Raw genomic sequence first — 14383 nt, forward strand, 5'->3', positions numbered from 1 at the left:
TACCGGATCTAACAAATATTTATCAGCCTGAATGATTTTTGGCCAGAAAATTTGATAAGGCGGGCTGATGACGGGTTAGCCCCCCCTGCAAATAACTGTTAATATTGCTTCTTCTGTATGAGATCTAACGCAAACAACAGTTGATCTAACCTGATCTAAAAAAGATCTAACAAACTGAATACGATTTTTTTTTAAATACTGTACATTGTAATAAATCACAGCAGAGGGAGGCTAGAGGTTACAGAAAGGTCACTGTGCAATACAAACAACCAAACATTGAATACCAAAAATGGTCCTCAGTTACCAAAAAAAGCCCGGACCTTCTAGGCTAAATATTATCCTTGGAGGCCAAAAATGGGCCCCAGTGAAAAAAAACAGCACACCCAGCTATTTTTGGTCACCGACAGGGGCGGACTGACCAGTCGGTCACTCGGGTGCCGCCCGAGGTCATTAGGTGCCCGGCCCGGTCTCGGCCAGATGAGAGGCCACTTGAAGCAGATGTGCCGTATCACATGCCACGATCATGCCGATTACAATACTGCAAACGATACTTCTAACGGCACGCTGCTCCCCGCCGCCCCCTCCTTCCCTCCCGTCCGTCCCAGGTGATGTCACAACGCATACCGTACAAGCACCTGGGACGGACGGGAGGGGAGGAGGGGTCGGTGGGGAGCAGCGCACCGTTAGCAGTATTGTAATTGGCATGATCGCGGCATGTGATACGGGCACAGCAGAAGAGTGGAGGGGCCGGCAGGGAGCTGCGCCGTTATTATCGGCATCCGGTAAGTGAAGCCTGGGCCTGCCACAAGTGATGGGAGGCGGCAGTACAGAATGCATGTGGCCCTGGATCCCCCCAACCTACAGTGTCCCCCTCTGTGAGTGCCCCCCCCGTTTGTGAGTGTCCCCCTGTGTGTTTGTCCCCCTGTGCCCCCGTGTGAGTGTGTCCCCCTGTGTTTGTGTCCCCATGTGTGTGTCCCCCTGTGTGAGTGTCCCCCTGTGTGTGTGAGTGTCCCCATGTGTGTGTGAGTGTCCCCCTGTGTGTGTGTGTGTGTCCCTGTGTATGTCCCCCTATGTGTGCGTCCCTGTGTGTGTCTCCCCGTGTGTTCCCCTGTGTGTGTGAGTGTCCCCGTGTGTGTGCGTCTCCCCGTGTGTGTGTCCCTGTATGTGTGTGTGTGAGAGTGTCCCCCTGTGTGGTGAGTGTGTGTCCATCTGTGTGTGTGTCCCCCTGTGTGTGTGTGTGTGTCCCTGTGTGTGTCCCCCTGTGTGAGTGAGTGGGCGTGTCCCCCTGTGTGTGAGTGTGTATCCCCCTGTGTGTGTGGTGTGAGTGTGTGTGTGTCCCCCTGTGTGTGGTGTGTGTGAGTGTCCCCGTGTGTGTGTGTCCCTGTTTGAGAGAGTGTCCCCTGTGTGTGTGTGTGTGTCCCCCTGTGTGTGTGTCTCCCCTTGTGTGTGTGTTCGTATGAGTGTGTGTCCCCATGTGATTGCGTGTGCCCCCCGTGTGAGTGTGCGTGTCCCCATGTGTGGTGTGAATGTGTGTCCCCCCCTGTGTGTGTGTGTGTGTGTGTGTGTGTGTGTTTCTTCCCCTGTGTGTGTGTCTCCCCCTGTGTGTGTATTTCTTCCCCTGTGTGTCTCTCCCCCTGTGTGTGTGTCTCTCTCCCCCTGTGTGTGTGTCCCCCTGTGTGTGTGTCCCCCTGTGTGTGTCTTCCCCTGTGTGTGTGTCCCCCTGTGTGAGTGTTTTCCCCTTGTGTGAGTGTCCCCCTGTGTTTGTGTGTGTGTGTGTGTGTCCCTGTGCTTGTGTGTGTGTGAGAGTGTCCCCCTGTGTGAATGTCCCCCTGTGTGTGTCTCCCCGTGTGTGAGTGTCCCTGTATGTGTGTGTGTGTGTGAGAGAGTGTCCCCCTGTGTGGTGTGAGTGTGTGTCCACCTGTGTGTGTGCCCCCTGTGTGAGTGAGTGTGCGTGTGTATCCCCCTGTGTGTGTGTGTGTGAGAGTGTATCCCCCTGTGTGTGTGTGTGGTGTGAGTGTGTGTCCCCCTGTGTGCGGCGTGTGGGAGTGTCCCCGTGTGTGTGTGTCCCCCTGTGTGTGTGTGTGAGTGTCCCCCTGTGTGTGTGCCTCCCCTTGTGTGTGTCTTCCCTCTTTGTGTGTGTGTGTGTCTCCCCCTGTGTGTGTGAGAGAGAGTGTCCCCCTGTGTGAGTGTGTGTCTCTGTGTGAGTGTGTCCCCCTGTGTGGTGTGTCCCCCCTGTGTGTGTGTGTGTCCCCCTGTGTGTGTGTGTGTCCGTGTGAGTGTATGTCCCTCCATGTGATTGTGTGTCCCCCCCGTGTGAGTGTGTGTGCTCCCCTGTGTGAGTGTGCGTGTCCCCCTATGTGTGGTGTGAGTGCGTGTGTCCCCCTGTGTGTGTGTGTCTCCCCCTGTGTGTGTGTGTGTCTCCCCCTGTGTGTGTGTGTGTTTCTTCCCCTGTGTGTCTCTCCCCCTGTGTGTGTGTGTGTGTGTGTGTCTCTCCCCCTGTGTGTGAGTGTGACCCCCTGTGTGTGTCTCCCCCTGTGTGTGTGTCCCCCTGTGTGCGTCAGTGTGTCCCTGTGTGTGAGTGGTTCCCCCTGTGTGTGTAAGTGTGTCCCCCTGTGTGTGTGTGTGTGTGTGTGTGTGAGTGTGTCCCCCTGTGTGTGTGTGTCCCTGTGTGTGTGTGTCCCTGTGTGTGTGTGTCCCTGTGTGTGCGTGTGCGTTCTTCCTCCAGTTTCCCCCTGTGTGCTCCCCCCGTGTCTCCCTGTGCAGGTGTGGTGCCCAAGGGGGCCCCATGAGCTTCTATTGCCTGGGGGCCCCATTAGTTGTCAGTCCGCCCCTGGTCACCGAGGACCTTTTTGGCATTCAAAGGTCAGGAGTGTGCCTTTTTTAGTCACCAAGGACCATTTTGGGCATTTAATCACTTCAGCGCAGGACCATTTGGCTGGCCAAAGACCAGAGCACTTTTTGCGATTCGGCACTGCGTCTCTTTAACCACTTGCCGACCATTGCACTCTGATGTACGTCCCTACTTTGGGAACAAACAGAGGCATCTTTAGGGGGTGGCCGTAGTCTGGGACCAGTAGCCCAGAGTCTCGGTCCAGAATGCAGGGAACAGGGGCAGACTGAGCCTTGGTTGGCTCCAGCTCCAGCTTTAGCTCTGCCCCGCTTCCACCCGACTTTACTCTTGGTCACTGATTGCTATAGCCGCCTGGCGGCTAGCAACCATTAACGTCACTGCCCACTGTGCCCACACTGCCCAACATTCAAAGCAGAGGAGGATTGCACTTCCTCCTCCGCGCTAGTGCTCGTGGGGCCTGGCCTACGACTTCTGGTCTGGATTGTCCCGCAGCTGTTATGGTAGCGTGGAGTGTAGAGCCCAGGAGGGAGAGAAAGGGATGACGCCGCCACCCTGAGCAGCATTCGCAGCGGCTCCCTTAGCCTACACTCCTGCAATCTTAGTCCTCTCCCAGCTTGCTGTGCTGGAGCAGGAAGAAGGCAGAAATAACAATGCGGCGGCCACACCACATCAATACCCACTTGGACGGGCGGCTCTCCTCTTCTCCTCTGGCTGCCTTGCACACCAGCACCACGGATGAGCTGCTGCTGTAGTACCTGAACACATGAAGTCAATCTCCTCCTGGTCAGGTAGGTCAATCAGAGTTTGTATGTCATGTCCCCCTATGTGTGTGTCCCCCGTGTGTGTGAGTGTCCCCGTGTGTGTGTGTCTCCCCGTGTGTGTGTCCCTGTATGTGTGTGTGAGAGTGTCCCCCTGTGTGGTGAGTGTGTGTCCCCCTGTGTGTGTGTGTCCCCCTGTGTGTGTGTGTGAGTGTGTATCCCCCTGTGTGTGTGGTGGGAGTGTGTGTGTCCCCGTGTGTGTCCCCCTGTTTGAGAGAGTGTGTCCCCTGTGTGTGTGCCTCCCCTTGTGTGTGTCTCCCCTTGTGTGTGTGTGTGTGTGTCTCCCCCTGTGTGTGTGTGTGTGTCCCCCTGTGTGTGTGTACGTGTGAGTGTGTGTGTCCCCCCATGTGATTGTGTGTGCCCCCCGTGTGAGTGTGCGTGTCCCCATGTGTGGTGTGAGTGTGTGTGTCCCCCTGTGTGTGTGTCTCCCCCTGCGTGTGTGTGTGTGTGTGTATGTTTCTTCCCCTGTGTGTGTGTCTCCCCCTGTGTGTGTATTTCTTCCCCTGTGTGTCTCTCCCCCTGTGTGTGGTGTGTCCCCCTGTGTGTGGGTCCCCCTGTGTGTGTCTCCCACTGTGTGTGTGTCTTCCCCTGTGTGTGTGTGTCCCTGTGTGTGTGTGTGTCCCCCTGTGTGTGTGTGTGTGTGTGTCCCCCTGTGTGAGTGTTTTCACCTTGTGTGAGTGTCCCCCTGTGTGTGTGTCCCCCTGTGTTTGTGTGTGTGTGTGTCCCCCTGTGTTTGTATGTGTGTGAGAGTGTCCCCCTGTGTGAGAGTGGGCATTTAATCACTTCAGCGCAGGACCATTTGGCTGGCCAAAGACCAGAGCACTTTTTGCGATTCGGCACTGCGTCGCTTCAACCACTTGCCGACCATTGCACTCTGATGTACGTCCCTACTTTGGGAACAAACAGAGGCATCTTTAGGGGGTGGCCGTAGTCTGGGACCAGTAGCCCAGAGTCTCGGTCCAGAATGCAGGGAACAGGGGCAGACTGAGCCATGGTTGGCTCCAGCTCCAGCTTTAGCTCTGCCCCGCTTCCACCCGACTTTACTCTTGGTCACTGATTGCTATAGCCGCCTGGCGGCTAGCAACCATTAACGTCACTGCCCACTGTGCCCACACTGCCCAACATTCAAAGCAGAGGAGGATTGCACTTCCTCCTCCTCCGCGCTAGTGCTCGTGGGGCCTGGCCTACGACTTCTGGTCTGGATTGTCCCGCAGCTGTTATGGTAGCGTGGAGTGTAGAGCCCAGGAGGGAGAGAAAGGGATGACGCCGCCACCCTGAGCAGCATTCGCAGCGGCTCCCTTAGCCTACACTCCTGCAATCTTAGTCCTCTCCCAGCTTGCTGTGCTGGAGCAGGAAGAAGGCAGAAATGACAATGCGGCGGCCGCACCACATCAATACCCACTTGGACGGGCGGCTCTCCTCTTCTCCTCTGGCTGCCTTGCACACCAGCACCACGGATGAGCTGCTGCTGTAGTACCTGAACACATGAAGTCTATCTCCTCCTGGTCAGGTAGGTCAATCAGAGTTTGTATGTCAGGGACCAGGTCAGTGTGTGTCAGGTAGGTCAGTGTATGTATGTCAGGTAGGTCAGTGTGGGTCACGTAGTTCATCCTTTTTTCCCCACAAATAGAGAGGTTTTTTTTTTTGAAGGTATTTGATTGCCTCTGCAATTTTTTTTTTTTATTTTTTTTTTTTGCGATATAAACGGAAAAATCTAAAAAATATTGAAAGAAAATTATATTTTCTGCTTTTTGTTATAAGAAAAATCCAATAAACTCAATTTTATTCATACTTTTAGGTCAAAATGTATTCAGCCACATGTCTTTGGTAATGTTAATAAGTGTATATTTATTGGTTTGCGCAAATGTTATAGCGTCTGAAAACGATGGTACATTTTCTGGAATTTACGCATCTTTTAGTTTATGACTGCCTATCTCATTTCTTGAGGTGCTAATATGGCATAGTTGACTTCTTTTTTTCCCTTGTTTCCCAAGGTGACCATCTTGGTGTTTGTCAAGAGGGTTGAGGGTGCCAAAAGTGAGTGCCTATGGCAACATCACCCTGAAAGCATCTGATACTAAGCAGGGACGGGCCTGGTTAGTACCTAGATGGGAGACCGCCTGGGAATACCCTCTTGAGAAATGCCAAGATGGTCACCTTGGGGAACCACAAAAAAAGGCGGTCTCCCATCCAGGTACTAAGCAGGCCCATCTCTGCTTAGTCTTCAAGACCAGATGAGATCGGGTGCTTTCAGAGTGGAGTGGCCATAGGCAATCTCTTCTGGCACCCAAAACCCTCTTGAGAAATGCCAAGAAGGTCATCTTGGGAAACCAGAAATAAAAAACAGGTCAACTAATGCAGGTACTAACCAGGCCCGACTCTGCTTAGCCTCCAAGATCAGGTGCTTTCAGGGTGATGTGGCTGTAGGCAATCTCTTTGGGCACACTCCACCCTCTTGACAAACGACAAGATGGTCATCTTGGGAAACAAGGGAAAAAAAAAACAAGTTAACGGCAAAAAAAAAAAGATGCCTATGGCACATGCTATTCTCAGGCGGTCTCCCATCCAGGTACTGACCAGGCCTGACCCTGTTTAGCCTCCGAGATCAGACGAGATTAGGGCTTTGAGGGTGATGTGGCCATAGGCAATCTCTTTGGGCACCGTCAACCCTCTTGACAAACCTCAAGATGGTCACCTTGGGAAACAAGGGAAAAAAACAAGTCGACGCAAAAAAAAAAAAAAAGAAGACTGCAGCTCCTGGTATTCCCAGGCGGTCTCCTCTCCAGATGCTAATCAGGCCCGACCCTGCTTAGCCTCCATGATAAGACGAGATTTTGAGCTTTCAGGGTGATGAGGCCAAAGACAATCTCTTTGGGCACCCTAAACCTCCTTCACAAATGCCAAGATAGTCACCATGGAAAACAAGGAAAAATAAGTCAACGGCAAAAAAAAATAAAAGAAGCCTATGCTACCTGGTATTCCCAGGCAGTCTCCCATCCAGGTACTAACCAGGCCTAAGCCTGCTTAGCCTCCGAGATTAGAAGAGATTGGTCGCTTTCAAGGTGATGTGGCCATAGGAAATCTCTTTGGGTGCCCTCAACCGTCTTGACAAATGCCAAGATAATAACCTTGGGAAACAAGGGAAAAAAATAAGTCAACGCCCCCCCCCCCCCAAAAAAAAGAAGCCTACATCACCTTGTATTACCAGGCGGTTTCCCATTCAGGTACTAACCAGGCCCTACCCTGCCCATTGGCAATCTCTTTGGGCACCCTCATCCCTCTTGACAAATGCAAAGATGGTCACTAAGCCCGACCCTGCTTAGCCTCCGAGATCAGACGAGATTGGGCGCTTTCACGGTGATATGGCCGTAGGCAATCTCTTTCGGCACCCTCAACCCTCTTGACAAACGCCAAGATGGTCACCTTAATTGAAAAAAAAACAAGTCAACATCAAAAAAAAAAAAAAAGAAACCTACGGCACTTGGTATTCCCAGGGGGTCTCCCATCCAGGTTTTAACCAGGCTCAACTCTGCTAAGCCTCCAAGATCAGATGAGATTGGTTGCTTTCAGGGAGATGTGGCCGTAGGCAATCGCTTTGGGGACTCTCAACCCTCTTGAAAAATCCCAAGATGGTCACCTTGGTAAACAAGGGAAATTAACAAGTCAACTCCCAAAAAAAAAAAAAAAAAAAAAGTCTATGCCACCTGGTATTCCCAGGCAGTCTCCCATCCAGGTACTAACCAGGCCCGACCCTGCTTAACATCCGAGATCAGATGAGATCAGGCGCATTCAGGGTGATGTAGCCGTAGACCATCGTGCTGGCCACTCTAAACCCTCTTGACAAACGGCAAGATGGTCACCTCTGCAAACAAGCAAAAAAATTAAAACAGGTCTTCAACGCCAACAACATATAAAAAAAAAAAGCCTACGGCACCTGGTATTCCCAGGGGGTCTCCCATCCAGGTTCTAACCAGGCGCGACCCTGCTAAGCCTCCGAGATCAGATGAGATTTGTTGCTTTCAGGGAGATATGGCCGTATTCAATTGCTTTGGGCACTCTCAACCCTCATAAAAAACGCAAAGATGGTCACCTTAGTAAACAAGGGAAAATAACAAGTCAACACCCAAAAAAAAAAAAAAGTCTATGCCACCTGGTATTCCCAGGCAGTCTCCCATCCAGGTACTAACCAGGCCTGACCCTGCTTATCCTCCAAGATTAGACGAGATTGGTCGCTTTCAAAGTGTTTTGGCCATAGGATATTTCTTTGGGCGCCCTCAACCGTCTTGACAAACGCCAAGATAATCACCTTGGGAAACAAGGAAGAAAACAAGTCAACGCCAAAAAAAAAAAGAAAAAAAGAAGCCCGTGGCACTGGGTATTCCCAGGAGGTCTCCCATTTGTTACTAACCAGGCCAAATGCTGCTCAACCTCCGGGATCAGACAAGATCAGGAGCTTTCAGGGTGATGTGGCCATAGGCAATCTCTTTCGGCACCCTCAACCCTCTTGACAAACGCCAAGATGGTCACCTTGGGAAACAAGGGAAAAAAAACAAGTCAACAACAAAAAAAAAAAGAAACCTACAGCACTTGGTATTCCTAGGGGGTCTCCCATCCAGGTTCTAACCAGGCCCAACCCTGCTAAGCATCAGAGATCAGATGAGATCAGTTGCTTTCAGGGAGATGTGGCTGTAGGCAATCGCTTTGGGCACCCTGAACCCTCTTGAAAAAAAAGCCCAAAAAAGAAAAAAAGAGAAGCCTATGGCACCTGGTATTCCCAGGCAGTCTCTCATCCAGGTACTAACCAGGCCTGATCATGCTTAGCCTCCGAGATTAGTCACTTTCAGGGCAATGTGGCCATAGGCAATTTCTTCGGACACCCTCAACCATCTTGACAAACGCCAATATAGTCACCTTGGGAAACAAGGGAAAAAAACAAGTAAATGCAAAAAAATAAATAAGCCTACGGCACCTGGCCATCCAGGTATTAACCAGGCTCAGCCCCTGCTTAGCCTCCGAGGTGAGACAAGATGGGGCGCTTTCAAGGTGATGTGGCCGTAGCCAATCTTTTTGGGCACCGTCAACCCCCTTGACAAATGCCAAAATACACTTTGGGAAACAAGGGAAAAAACAAGTCAACGCCCCAAATGAAAAAAAAAAGGAAGCCTATTCCTAGGTGGTCTCCCATCCAGGTACTTACCAGGCCCGACCCTACCCATGGGCAATCTCTATGGGCACCCTCATCCCTCTTGACAAACGCAAAGATGGCCACTAGGCCTGACCATGCTTAGCCTCCAAGATCAGATGAGATTGGGCGCTTTCACGGTGATATGGCTGTAGGCAATCCCTTTGGGTATCCTCAACCCTTTTTGACAAACGCCAAGATGGTCACCTTGAGAAACAAGGGAAAAAAACAAGTCAATGCCAAAAAAAAAAAAAAAAAGAAGCCTATAGCACCTGATATTCCCAGGTGGTCTCCCATCCAAGTACTAACCAGGCCCGCCACTGCTTAGTCTCCGAGATCAGATGAGATGGTTTGCTTTCAGGGTGATGTGGCCGTAGGCAAGCTCTTTATGAAACTTCAACCCTCTTGACACTCATCAAGAGTTCTGCGGTTTGAGTTGGAACAGCAGCATTTCCAGTTCGTAGCCCTGCCCTTTGGGCTAGCCACAGCACCCCAGGTGTTCACTAAAGTGGTGGGTCCACCTCTAGCCAGATTAAGGGCACATGGCATAAGTCGTAGCATACCTAGACAATCTGTTACTAATCAGTTGGCTCATTTAGAGCAAAGCATACGCACTACAACCATCTGAAGAGTTCGGATTCTAAACCTAGAGAAATCTTCCTTAACACTGCTAAAAAAGCTGGAGTACTTGGGTCTGATCGTAGACAGAGCCCACGAAAAAGGTGCTCTTGCCTCGGGCAAAGATCAACTCCATAAGAGTTGGTGCGGATGGTCAGGTCAAATGGCCTAATCTCGGAGGCTAAGCAGGGTCAGGCCTGGCTAGTACCTGGATGGGAGACTGCCTGGGAATACCATGTGGCATAAGCTTCTTTTTTTTTTTTTTGCCGTTGACTTGTTAAGTGTTTAATTAAGGTTAGATATACCACTACATATCTAACATATCCAAACTATATATTAACCTCCCATATCAATAGTGTTTTATTAACCCTAAATTAACATAACCAACCCCAATGTGTATATTTAATAATCTTGTTAACAAATTCATTATTACTATTAAGGCCTGTGACATATCAAATATAATACATCCATACAATTTAGTGACTCTTTCTTGCCTTTTCGACTTACTTCCTTTTACCCATTACCATTATACCCCCCTACATCCCCTCCCTCCCAACACCCAACGCTGTTAGCTGTGCTTTTTAGGCTTCAAAGAGAAAAGCGCCCCCCCCCCTGAGCTTTCAGCGGTATCGCCTTGTTCAAGATTGCTTCTCCTTTTACTTTTTTACTTTATTTACTTCTTTTTACTTTATTTCCTTACTAACCTTGAACAGTGTCCATAGAGTGGTGGTCAGCATCATATTTTGCTTGTTCAGCTTTACTTTCTCCTGTCACCTTTCACCATCCTTTCACCATCCAGCTCTGTTCTTTTTCGTACCCCCTCGGAGGTTCACGAGCTCTCCCGAGGTTCCCCGAAATCTTTCCGGGATCTCCCGATCTCTGTCGTCCTCTGCCCGACTCCTCTGTGACACTTCCGAGGCTTCCGAAGGGAGGATCACATCTGTCGGCTCCGTCTCTCAAGCCTTAGACACGGACCGGCGTTCGGATCCACTCCCTCCCCCAGCCTCTCTCAGCTTCAGATCTGGCAGCGCAGGGACCGGCACTCCACGGGGTCCTCCAATCCACCGGACGTACGGCTCCAAAGAACGGCGTTCCACGGGCTCTCCACCTCCTCACAGTGATCACGCCAGGCACTCCATCCACTTAGCCACAGGTGAGGGGGTGAAAGGGATATCCCTTATGCAGCTTGGAAATTTGCTGTGTTAGCAATCCCTGAGTGAGTCCTTCCAGGGAGATTTCATATGCGGCTCAGAGTCTCCATAACGTAGCTTAACTTCTGTGCAGATATTAATATGTAGGCTCCATAATCTCTTTATGCCACAGCACAGGCACCAGCAGCAGCAGCAGCTTCCTACACCAGCGTGTCAGCATGCCGACCTCATGGAGCTCACCTAGTCAGCAGCTCCACCCCCCTCCATCAGGTGTCTGGTGCCTTTGGAGGTCTGCTTCTGGTGCCTTTGGGGGTCTGCTTCTGGTGCCTTTGGGGGGTCTGCTTCTGGAGCGGTCTTCTGGTGCCTTTGGGGGTCTGCTTCTGGTGTGGTCTTCTGGTGCCTTTAGGGGTCTGCTTCTTTTTCGGTCTTCTGGTGCCTTCTTTGGGGGTCTGCTTCTGTTTCGGTCTTCTGGTGCTTTTAGGGGGGTCTGCTTCTGGTGCCTTTGGGGGTCTGCTTCTGGTGTGGTCTTCTGAGTTTAGGATTTCACTATCTACAAATGATTACTAATGCCTTGGTGGGGGGAGGGAATGGGGAAGAAGACTAACCACCTATGATTTAGGGTGCGTTTTTTACTGTGCTGACTAAAGTGTTAATCATCTCAACAATTGCTGGTTACTAAGTAGATACCAACTATTTTTAAAATAAAGCTAAATGCAAAACTTTTTTTTAAGTTTTGGACAGAGTGGAGAGGGACTGGAACACCTTTTAGGTTTGTATTGCTACCTATGCCCCATTAGGAATATTCATTCTTTATATTTGTCCTGTTTCCTATTATCATCAAAAGTGTCAGTAAAAGAAAATGCCAAATTTTGGGTAGTCCCTAGAACAGTTATAGAGGGGAAATCTTCCAATGGGGACATTCGTTCTGGTGACCTGGCGGGCCCCAAATGGATTCCACTAATTTGCAGGGCTTTCCTCTCACTTCCTGTTTAGGCTATGGGACAGGAAATAAAGGTAAATCTCTCCAATGGGGCACAGATAACAAGAAAAAATTGGACGTGTTATAGCCCTTCCTTACTCTATCCGAAATGCCTACAGTTGTACTTTAAAATTTTATGATTTGGCATAATTTTCTGCTCCCCTGACAATGGTCACTAGTATAGAGAGCTGCATCTTATCATTCCTTATGGGGATACAGACAACAATAAAAACTAACCTGTTCTCACTCTATCCAAAACTTTAAAAACAAAAAAAAAGTTTTGGCTATACATATACTTTAAACTTCTTTTTTTTTTTATAAATTAAAACTGTACCTGTGAAGAGAAATGTAAATACTCTCCTGCTCCCTGCTCGATTGATCTCAGCTTTGATCAAGAGAAATCCTCAGTTAATGTCTATGCAGAAACTGACACTCTGGGAGTGTCGTCTTCTGTCAACCATATAGTGCTTAGTGCTATGCCCTTTAACCCTTATGTCAATAAAGGGCACAGCAGTGACTTGGCTCCCGACATAGGTTAGAGCCTAAATTGGTGGTTGTTATCCAGCAGGAGGGAAAATCTTCATCCTGCAAGGTGTTAACAACAGATGCCAGCCTTCTAGGCTGGGGAGCAGCCCTGGAAGAAGATTCTGTCCAGGGGAGATGGTCCAAGTTAGAGGACCTTGCCTATCAACTTTGTTGGAGGTTTTCAGGCAGTACATCTGGCCATAGAATCTTGGTGGTCAGATAACGGGACTGTCCTGACAGGATTCAGTCTGACAGAGCCACGGCGGTGGTTTACATCAATCACCAGGGGAGTCGTGCAACCCAAAAAAAGAGGTGAATAATGTTCTAGCTTTGGCAGAACATAACACTCCTTGCCTAGCGGCAAATTTAATATTTCAGTTGTACTACTTGAGACGCCAACAATTATTTCTGGGAGAATGATCTCTTCACCTCGATATCTTCCTAGCAATATGTCAGATGGGGTATCCTGACATGGAGCTATTCGTGTCCAGATTCATTAAGAAAGTCGACAACGGCCGTATCTTTGGGAGATACTGAGGCGTTTTGGCTTTGGCGCTGGGTACATATCCTGAGTATGGCTGCTTTATTACCACCCGAGCGCGGCCATTAGGGAGGCCGGTAGGCTATCTTTGTCATTCTGTCTTGGTCGAGGCCCTTTATCTCCCCTGCTGTTTGCCCTGGCAATAGAACCACTGGCCATTAGGATCAGGGAGCACAGAGGCATCACAGTTTTCTGCTATGGGGATAGACAGGAAAAGGTGATGCTTTATGCAGATGATACTATGATTTTGCTGGGGGACTCAGCACAGTCTCTGGATAACACATTAGATACAGTGACCCGCTTTGGGGAGTTCTCTGGTCTTAGGATAAACTGGTCCAAATCCGCACTTATGCCTATAGATGAGCCACAACCACAGCAGGGGGGACAAGTGGGAGAGATCCCTAACGCCCTCCAGTTTAAATATCTGGGGATACAGGTGACACCGCAAATCAGAGACTATGTTGCGTTAAACATTGCACCGCTGCTGACCAGGTTTCGCTCCAGGACTAAGACTTGGAATTTGCTGTGTATGTTGGCTGCAGGCAAGGTGAACCTTATTAAAATGATCCTAATGCCCCAACTGTTATACATGTTGCACAACTCTCCTGTGGTGATCCCGCTGAAGACTTTTAGGATAGTGAACTCCATCTTTCGTGAGCTAATATGGAAAGGCCGACCCCCTAGGATTAAATTAGAGCATCTCCAACACCCAAAGTGGGACGGGGGGCTTGCGCTGCCGAACCCCTGGCTGTACTATTTAGCCTCTCAACTGCAACATTTAATAGGCACTATGGCCCCTGAGAGTGACCCCACTGGCAGAGTCCCTAGCGCTTCTGAGGCCATCATGTTGTACACGGTGGGCGGGGGATCTGTTCCGACTGCCCTGGAGGCTCAGGCCTTCGGCAAACCCCCCCAAAAAAGTTTCCCCACATATAACTTAATACAGAAAGTATGGAACAAAACCAAATATTTGCAGGGAGCTACGAGTATTAGTGAATACAGCCCTATCTGGGCTAATGAGTCATATCCTGAATTAGCAAAGCTGCAGCATAAGGAAAGGTGGCAGAGGAGGGGAGTGTTTTATCTAACGCAGATAATCAGTAATGGTCAACTGTTATCCTTTGATACTCTGAGAGCGAGATATCAACTCCCGGCACATATGTACTTTTATTATATGCAACTTAGGCACGCCTTTCTGGCCCAATCAAAGGTTTCGGACTGGCAGCTGGAGGGATTGCCTCTTGTGTCCCAGCTTAAATCAGCTGCCAATGCAAAAGGATTTATCTCGCAGAGCTATGCTACCCTTTTAAGCAGGTTCTTGTTGAAACACCCCCTGCGGTTAAAAGGAAATGGGAATTAGATGTGGGACCCCTGGAAGATGAGCAGTGGGAAGAGGTGTTGCAATCGGTGGCAATCTGCTCGCTGAATGTGACGCATAGACTTACCCAACTGTACACCATACTGAGAATTTACTATACTCCCCGTAGGCTACACTCTATGGGCCTTACACCGACACCGGTGTGTACCAGATGTAAAAAGGGATCACGGTGACTTACTACACATGCTGTGGCGATGCCCCAAACTTCATGTCTATTGGAGGGGGGTGAGGGGCACCCTGAGCACGGTGTTTCGGGTGTCAGTCCCCTGGGATCCTCGGTGTTGCATTCTGAACTTGCTGGATGAGTTGGACTGGGAATGGCATACTAGAGAGGCTCTGA

General features: G+C 49.9%; 5 pseudogenes; all 5 read right to left on the reverse strand.

The window, feature by feature from the left end:
- Window positions 1-7138: 7138 nt before the first annotated feature.
- LOC143931316 (5S ribosomal RNA) lies at window positions 7139-7257 on the reverse strand (annotated as a pseudogene).
- Window positions 7258-7361: 104 nt separating this feature from the next.
- On the reverse strand, window positions 7362-7480 carry LOC143931099 (5S ribosomal RNA; annotated as a pseudogene).
- A 111-nt stretch (window positions 7481-7591) lies between these two features.
- LOC143931648 (5S ribosomal RNA) lies at window positions 7592-7710 on the reverse strand (annotated as a pseudogene).
- Window positions 7711-8244: 534 nt separating this feature from the next.
- On the reverse strand, window positions 8245-8363 carry LOC143931191 (5S ribosomal RNA; annotated as a pseudogene).
- Window positions 8364-9111: 748 nt separating this feature from the next.
- LOC143931476 (5S ribosomal RNA) lies at window positions 9112-9230 on the reverse strand (annotated as a pseudogene).
- Window positions 9231-14383: the final 5153 nt, after the last annotated feature.

Source organism: Lithobates pipiens, unplaced genomic scaffold (genome assembly GCF_037356315.1).
Source record: "Lithobates pipiens isolate NorthernLeopardFrog02 unplaced genomic scaffold, aLitPip1_a1.2 Scaffold_25, whole genome shotgun sequence".
NCBI lineage: Eukaryota > Metazoa > Chordata > Amphibia > Anura > Ranidae > Lithobates > Lithobates pipiens.